Raw genomic sequence first — 8,645 nt, forward strand, 5'->3', positions numbered from 1 at the left:
CCTGCTCCTTGGTCTGGTCTGTGCAGCCCAGGAAGCGCCAGCTGAGCTAGACCCCACGCAGGTATCGAAACTCAGCTGATCTGGTAGAAGGCCTTGGTTCTGTGTGTGTGAGAGACAGAGGGGAATAGCCTTGTTTATGTGGATGAGCAGACTGTATATATCTATGCCACAGTCCACGTATCTACATGAACTAATACAACCCTCTCTTTCTGCTCTGTGAATTTTTCCCCCTCAACTTATTTCTCTCTGTGTGTGGAGGGTGGGGGGGTGAAAACTAACCATGCTATCCTTTAGGGATTGATGAAGTGTCAAGGTCTTAAGGTTGCTGTTTCAGCTATTTTAAGAAACCAAACTCTATGCTTTCTGCTCGAATATGAATGAGTATTTCATTTCACGTTATTCTGCAATGCAGGGGGTTGAATCCTACATTGTAAAAAGATTGAATTATCCTCTCTTCTGAGGTAAAGGCAGAGGCAATGATTGGGTTGGGTGTTGGTGAGAATCCAGTGAAAAGACTGAGGGATGTTTATGGAGACCTTCCTTCTTAGATTACAGCAGACTGGCGCAGCATTCTCACGGCCGCAGATAACAAGGAGAAGATTGAGGAAGGAGGCCCCCTGAGGGTATACATGCGTCGGCTTGAATGTACTGAAAACTGCTCTTCAATAGCCATTAAATTTTATGTCAAGTAAGCACAATCTCCTAAACTGAAAACAGTGAGACAGCTGGCTTCTGACATGGGGTCCCGTCTCCAAAGGGCAGTGAACGGTGTGAGTGAAGGCTGTGAAGATGCGTGTGTGAACTCTATCAATGCGTGGGTGTCCTCAAGCTCTGGAAAACAGATGATGACAGAGGAACATCTTGTCTGTTTGCTTTTCAGGTTTCAAGATGCATGCTTTCCACTCAATATAGTTGCAGAGAGAAAAGGGGAAGTCTATCGCACAGGATGTGAGTATGTGAGCTCTGCTGATGTGTGCCTCTTCCCAAGAATGTTAGACGCTCCGCTGTGTCCGGCCCTTTGTGACCCCATGGACTCGAGCCCGCCAGGCTCCTCTGTCCATGGGATGCTGCAGGAAAGACAACTAGAATGGGTTGTCATTTCCTACTTCAGGGGATCCTCCTGACCCAGGGACCGAGCCCAAATCTATTGCATCTCCAGCAATGCCAAGCGGTTTCTTCATTGCCGAACAACCTGAGAAGTCCCTTATTTAACTCTCAAGAGCAAATTTTCTTTAACAAAATAAATCCTTTACACATGAAAAGTTCTTTTCGAGCATGTTGAAGAAGTAGAACCTGATTCGTTTAAACCTCAGAGATAAGTACGAGAACAGTTAAAATGACAGGAAAAATTTCACACTAATTTCACTTAATCTGAAACCAAAAGCGACACTGGCTCAGACCTCAATCTCTATAGTTTCAAATTGAGAAATATCTCAGGAGCAATACTGGAATGTGAATTCACGCAAAGTACCTATTTGAATTCATGGGGGAAATATACAGTGCAACATTCTAATCTTGGTCAGAGGCATTTTTTAATTTTTTTTATTTCATCTGTGGCCATTGGACACAGGACATAACTAGGAAACATTTCAGAGGATATATCTCTAGCATCTGGCAATACCTTCATTTCTACCTCTCTGATTACCTCTGTTCCAGAAGGTAACCTTGGTTTATCTAATAAGCCTTATTTTCACAGGATTTCCTTAAATTTATAGAAAATCTCTGTAACCATGACTCTACTTATGAATTTGGTCTAAAAACTCCTGAAAATTTCAGTTAGCTCTTGTGAGCTCATATGAGGTGATTGAGTTCCAACACCTGCTCTAGTTGCAATCACGAACGTTGCAGTTGTTCACAGACTGTTCAGGCTAGAAGACTGGAAGTCTTTTATGTCTTAAGATAAGGGCTCTGTGTAGAAAGCTTTCCAAGTTCACCAGCTGTTTCAACAGTTTCTAATCATAGACCACTAGAATTGGCAGGGACATAGAGACCAGCAATGACCTGGTCTCTATGAAGACTGATGATAGCACGTGAAGATCGTGACATGTCCAAATGAGGAGAAATTAATTCCATTGAGATTTGGATTTCCTTTTTCCTCACACAGATATGGGTGCAAATTTTTTCGAACTTATTCCTATGTCAGACAATGCATTAGCAATCTACAGTGAAAACTTTGATGGTGTGACAACTACAAAAGTGACTCATCTCCTCGGTACGTTATTGAATCTTATTCTGAGCAACCTAACAGTGTTCGTATTACCGTTATTTCATTTAAGGACAGAAATGCATGAACACCTTCTCTTTTATTAAGCAGACAAGAATAGAATGTAGTTCACATGGGAGGATTCAGACTACAAGAGCCATGAAGCAGGGTTGCGGAAAGGTTGTCCACTAGAAAACTGAAGAAATGCATCCACTGGGGATTCAATCAGATGACTCTTTTAAAAATTAGATACACTCTCCCAGGAGGTGCAGTGAAATATTCCAGGATGCTCCGTGGCTTTCTTGATAAATATGACATATTGGAGTTGCTGGGTTTGGACACCAAAGTGAAGCAAGGATGGAACTTTGAGTTCAGACACTCGTAGGTCCTGGCCATGGCTGATTCCTCTTGAATAGAAATGCTTCTGGTTTTTTTGCCATAATCATTAAATGAATCCCTGAAACCTGAGCCCAACCCTCTGTCATCATCCCTGGATTACATGCAATCCTTCAGAAGCAGCCTGTTGGGTCATGTAAACTTTCTGACAACCAGCCAACCACAGGGTGCGTATTACACAACCCTTTGCCCCTTCTGATATTATATCCTCAATGGGGGTCGATGGCTCTTCTGTCTGGTCTCCGAGGATGACAGAACCTGAGTGTTTCTCTGAGTCCCATGTGCGGTGAGATTAGTGTGCTTCATGAAAACTCCAAAAAATGTATATCCCCCGTTCATTGCAACATTATGTTCAGTCACGTCATGTCTGACTCATCAGGGCTCCATGGACTTCAGGATGCAAAGCTCCTCTGCCCTCTAGTATCTTCCAGAGTTTCCTCAAACTCATGTTGACTCAGCCAGTGATGGTCTCTACACATCTGAATAGATTAAGGTCCAGGAAAACCCCAGAGACGGAATTCTAGGATGCAGACAATGGGGACAGGAAGTTAGACTTGGGAGGATATCTGAGTCTCAGGACCCACCATGACTTTCTCCAATGTACCATTCCAGCGAGCATCTGACTTGGGGATGCTTAGGCTCACAGGTTAATGGTTCGTCGTTCACTCAGTAGTCGAAAGAGATCGAATGAGATAAAATGTTAACTATGTGGACTCTAACCCCTGAACATCTGAAGACCTGATGTGAACACTCAGACAACACTGTAGAAAATTAACTGATGAGCAGGCTTTAGGTGAAGGAAGAGGGCAATGGTGTGGATGAGACTGACTGGACATTACACGTAGGAGCTGGGAAGACTCTATAAGATTCCAAGGATTCTAACGCACACCACTTCTGCCCTCTTTGTCATTAAACGCAGCCATAGGAGACGGTGTCACTCAAGAAGAAATTCAGCAGTATGAGGAACTGAACAAAGAATGGGGGATTCCAACTGAAAATGTAGAAGATCTCACTGGAACAGGTAAAGCCAAGAGGGCAACAAGGATCCTAAATGAAACCATAGCATGAGGATACTCGATTCAAATTTCCTATTCAAACAGTAATCTTTAACAAAGGCTTCATGAAATAATCCTTTGAAACAGAGGCATGTCAATCATGATGTTTCCACTTTTTCATGCTCTTTCACAGACGACTGTCCTCCGTAAGAATTGAGGGCCTCTACTGGGTGAGTAGAATAATGACATATAGAACACTGAATTTTCTTTCTAAGGGAAGACGTTTTCTGGGGCAAAACACTTTAATCATGGCATGTATACACAAGGGACTATAGTACTCAACTAGGTAAAAGAATGAAAAAATGCCATCTGCAGTAACATGGGCAGATCTAGAGATGATCATGCCAAGGAAGAAAGTAAGAGAAAGGCAAGTTTGATATCACCTCCATGAGGAACGAAAAAATATGGCACAAATGAACTGTTTACAAAGTAGAAACAGGTTCAGTCCAAAACCTCTTGATGCTCCCTAAAGAAAACATGGGGAGAGGGATACACGAGGAGTTTGGGATTAAGAGATACACTCCTGGCTTGTATATACATGCATGTCTAACTGAGGGCTTCATGGGGTCTCTGAAGTAACGAACCCGCATGCCAATGCAGGAAATCTGGGCTTGATTCCTGGGTCAGAAAGATCCCCGGGAATGGGAAATGGCAACCCACTCCAGTAATCTGGCCTGGGAAGTCCCATGGAGAGAGGAGTCTGGCAGGCTAAAGTCCGTAGAAACAGAAAAGTGCTGGACAGGACCAGCATAGAAACAACAACAACAAAAACTGCATAAAGCATCATGTCGCCATACACTTGAAACATAACACTGAACATCAACTACATTTCAATGAAAACTAGTTTTAAAAAGGAATAGGAACACAAAACTCTTTATCATGCCGCATGATAACGGCTCGGGATTCCGTAAGTGTAAGGATTTAAATATCTAAAACTCACACTGGTCTAGACTCCACAGTGAGATGCTTTGAGGAGACTGTGTGAAGACCTGAGCTGTGAAATACGCTGCTCCGTGGTGAATACCAGTGCGGATAAAGACCATACAGCCATACAACCATCATGATGAAAAATAACATTTACAGGAGAAGTAGGAAGAACAGGTTACACAGGAACCTTCTACACCAGGGAACTGTGGAGATGCAACTCAGCAACTCGCAACATACCAGCTGGTCCACAACTCCTCACAAATAGTTTCATTGGGTGGTGGTTCTAAGCAACCTGCTCTGGGCATACACACAGAGGGGCTTCTGCAAAATGGGTCATGAAGGCAAATTTCTCCACTGCTTTCAACAGGAGAGTTGCTATTTCCTGTTTCATTCTCTGACAAGGCCTTGTTAATCCTAATCAGTGCAATTACATTTTTCTCCTTTTATTTTTCCTTTCAGAGAAGTGAATGAAGAATGAAAACTTGTACCATCACAGCACTAATGTGCCACAATCAGACATATGATGATAAAAGTCATTCTCCTTGAAATCCTCATTTCTCCTCTCCCAGGAAGTCATGTGCCTGTTCACATGGCTTTCCAACTATGAATCTCCTCTGCCCTTGCTCATGTTACTGGATTCCTAAACTGATCAATAAAATCATTAATGCACACATGTCTAGTGAGCAAACATGCTATATTTGCAAATGCACTAAACACATAAACTCAAATATGCAGATAAACCACTGACAGTGAAGCAGGAGGTAACCCTGCCAAGGATGCTTGGTTTCAATCTTGAAAGCATCAAGAAGAGGAGATAGAATAAACCACAGATGGTAGTTCTACAGGGTTTATAAGGATCCTCCAGATGTCACGTGAGACATGGGATTGGTTGCTCAGACAACGTCAAATAGAATCTGAGCTGTCAGAAGCAGCAGCTGAAATCCACTCAACGATGTGGTGAAGCAACATCCATCTGCTGTGGGGGTTGCAGGGGGTGGTCATGATTTTGCAGAACAGAGGCATGCATGGGCTTCCAGGGGGTGCACCAGTAAAACATGAACCTGGAAAGGCAGGAGATGCTGGAGGTGCTGGTCGATCCCGGGATCGACATGATGCTCTGGAGAAGGAATCTGAACCCCTCCAGTCATCTTGCCTAGAGTGTCTCAAGGACACAGAAGCCCGGTGGGCTATACAGTCCATGAGCTGGCAAGGAGTTAGACACAACTTCTCAAGTGAGCACACAGACACGTACAACAAAACTGAAGAGTACTTACTCAACAAACAGAGCTGATGGTGGTTACAAGGCATGGGGTCTGCTGTGCCCCACGTGGGCTGCTACTGACCAGCTCCAACCCAGAAAGCTCTGGTCTTCCTGCGGAGGCAGGTGTTGAGTCATCTGTAGGTCTGCAGAAAAGTCTCTCACAAGGGGTGTTTTAACATAATACTCATTGATTGGTGACGACTGATGGGAAAAAAGGAGCATTGTGCGTACCCACAACGGCCACGCCCCTGGAGCAGGCGAGAGACCAGGAAAGTGCCTAAGGGAGAAGGGAAAGAATAGGCAGTCCTAGAACACTGTGGAGCCCGTGGGTAGACTCCTGGGGATGTGGAAGGCTGTGTGCACCTGAAATGCTACAGGAGTGACAGCAAAGACAGAACAGATCCCTGCTCACCCAGGGCTCACTGTAAGCTCTACATACTTTAAAGGTCTGTTACATACATACGAAGGTCTCTAACGGCAAGACATGTGTGCCTGACCACTTGAATTGTTCTAAGAGAATGGAACAGAAGTGGATGAAACTAAGCTATGCCCACCTCGTGGATCACTGGCTTGTGAGCTGAGTGGTCTTGGGTGACAATAGAGCTATGAGCCATTTCCTGAAGGGCCACCCAAGACAGACAAATAGAGTAGAGAGTCTCACAGAACTTGATCCACTTGATCCACTCTAGAAGTCTTTCCATGATAACTCCATGAACTGTATAAAAATGCAAAAAGATGGGACACTGCAAGTTGAGACCCACCCCACAAAGATGCTGGAAAATGTCCAGCATACTACCACGGAAGAGTGAAGGATACCTCATAATACTGTCAGAAACAGAGAAGCTATGCTCACTTAGGGCTGACTCCTGGGAAGCCAGCCTTTAAAACGAAAACTAGAATTAAAAACAGAAAGGAAGCTCAGCAGAGAGACTTCTCGGGGGGCCCAGGTCTTCAGAGTCCACCTGCCGATGCAGGGGACACACACGGAACCCCTGATCCAGGATGATCCCACGTGCCAAGGGGAAACTCAGCCCATGGGCCCCAGGTACTGAGCCTCTGCCCTAGACTCTGCAAGTGACAACAAATTAGCCACCACACTCAGAAGGTTTCAAAGCTCAAGTAGAAGAAAGCTGAGCCAGCAACAAAGACCTAGTGTGTGTCTGCAAATAAAACAAAAAATCCTACCCGGAGGTGATAAGCACTGAGACACAGGGCAAACACTAATAAAGTTTTTAAGATTCTATGTGAAACACTTGCCTCTCAAATAATTCAAGGAACATTAGAAACAGAGCAGGACAGTTATATGCACCAAGAAAACATTTTATCGTAAAAGTTATTTTCCAGGAAATTTATCCATCTCACAACATACAAAATCCTGGGGAAAAGGGATCTACGCCAAGTGGATTGAGGTTAATCAATGTGGATTGACGAACTCTTAAATTTTGCAGGGAGTCAGGACAAAAGTTTACTCAAAGAGTAAATGTGTATGGAGACCACAGGAGAAATCAACAAACGTCAAAGATGGTTCTTTGAGAAGATAAATAAAATAGGCAAAGCATTAGCCAGACTCATCAACAACAGGGGGAGAAGAATCAAATCAACAGAATTAGTATGAAGACAGAGAAATCACAACAGCCAACACAGAGATACACAGGATCATAAGAGACTACTATCACCAACTATATGCCAATAAAATAGACAACTTGGAAGAAATGGACATATTCTCAGCAAAGTATAACTTTCCAAAACTGAACCAGAACGAGATAGAAAATTTTAACAGACCCCTCACAAGCACGGAAATAAAAACTGTAATCAGAATTCTTCCAGCAAACAAAAGCCCAGGACCAGACGGCTTCATAGCTGAATTCTACCAAAACTGTAAACAAAAGCTGAAAGATATCCTACTCACACGTTTCCAGAAAATTGCAGAGGACGGGACTATTTCAAACTCATTCTATGAGACCACCAACACCCAAATACAAAACCAGACAAAGGAGACACAAAAAAAGGAAATTGCAGGCCAAGGATTCTTTAATATCTGCAAATGAGTCACTGTCTTAGACCACATTAACAAATTGAAAAATAAAAACCATATGATTATCTCAGTTTGTAAAGAGAAAGCATTTGACAAAATTCAACATCCATTTAAGATAAAAACACTCCTGAAAAAAAAAAAAAAAAACACTCCTGAAAGGATTCATTGAAGAAACATATCTCAACATAATAAAAGCCATATATGATAAACCCACAACAAACATTATCCTCAGTGGCGAAAAAATGACAGCATTTACCCTAAAGTCAGGAAGAAGATAAGGGTGCCCACTCTCACCACCACTATTCGGCATAGTTGTGGAAGTTTTAGCCTCAGCAATCAGAGAAGAAAAAGAAAGAAAAGGAATCCAGACTGGAAAAGAAGAAGTGAAATTCTCACTGTTTACAGATGACATGATCCTCTACATAGAAAACCCAAACACTCCACCAGAAAATTACTAGAGCGAATCAATGAATATAGTAAATTTGGAGATACAAAATAACACTCAGAAATCACTTGCATTCCTATCCACTACCAAGGAGAAAAGAGGAGAACTGAAGGAAACAATTCCATTCACCCTTGCAATGAAAAGAATAAAACACTTAGGAATAAATATACCTAAACAAGCGAAAGACCTATATAGACAAAACTATAAAACACCGATGAAAGAAATCAAAGAGGACACAAATGGATGGAGACATATACCATGTTCATGGCTTGGAAGGATCAATAGAATGAAAATGAGTGTACTACCGAAACCAATCTATAGAT

General features: G+C 42.8%; 1 long non-coding RNA gene across 1 annotated transcript; it reads left to right on the forward strand.

The window, feature by feature from the left end:
* The first annotated feature begins 876 nt into the window (after positions 1-876).
* LOC136153663 (uncharacterized) lies at positions 877-3,608 on the forward strand. The gene is made up of 3 exons (XR_010660420.1): positions 877-948; positions 2,105-2,212; positions 3,519-3,608. It is a non-coding gene; the product is annotated as an uncharacterized lncRNA (long non-coding RNA).
* Positions 3,609-8,645: the final 5,037 nt, after the last annotated feature.

This window comes from Muntiacus reevesi, chromosome X, assembly GCF_963930625.1.
Source record: "Muntiacus reevesi chromosome X, mMunRee1.1, whole genome shotgun sequence".
Lineage (NCBI taxonomy): Eukaryota > Metazoa > Chordata > Mammalia > Artiodactyla > Cervidae > Muntiacus > Muntiacus reevesi.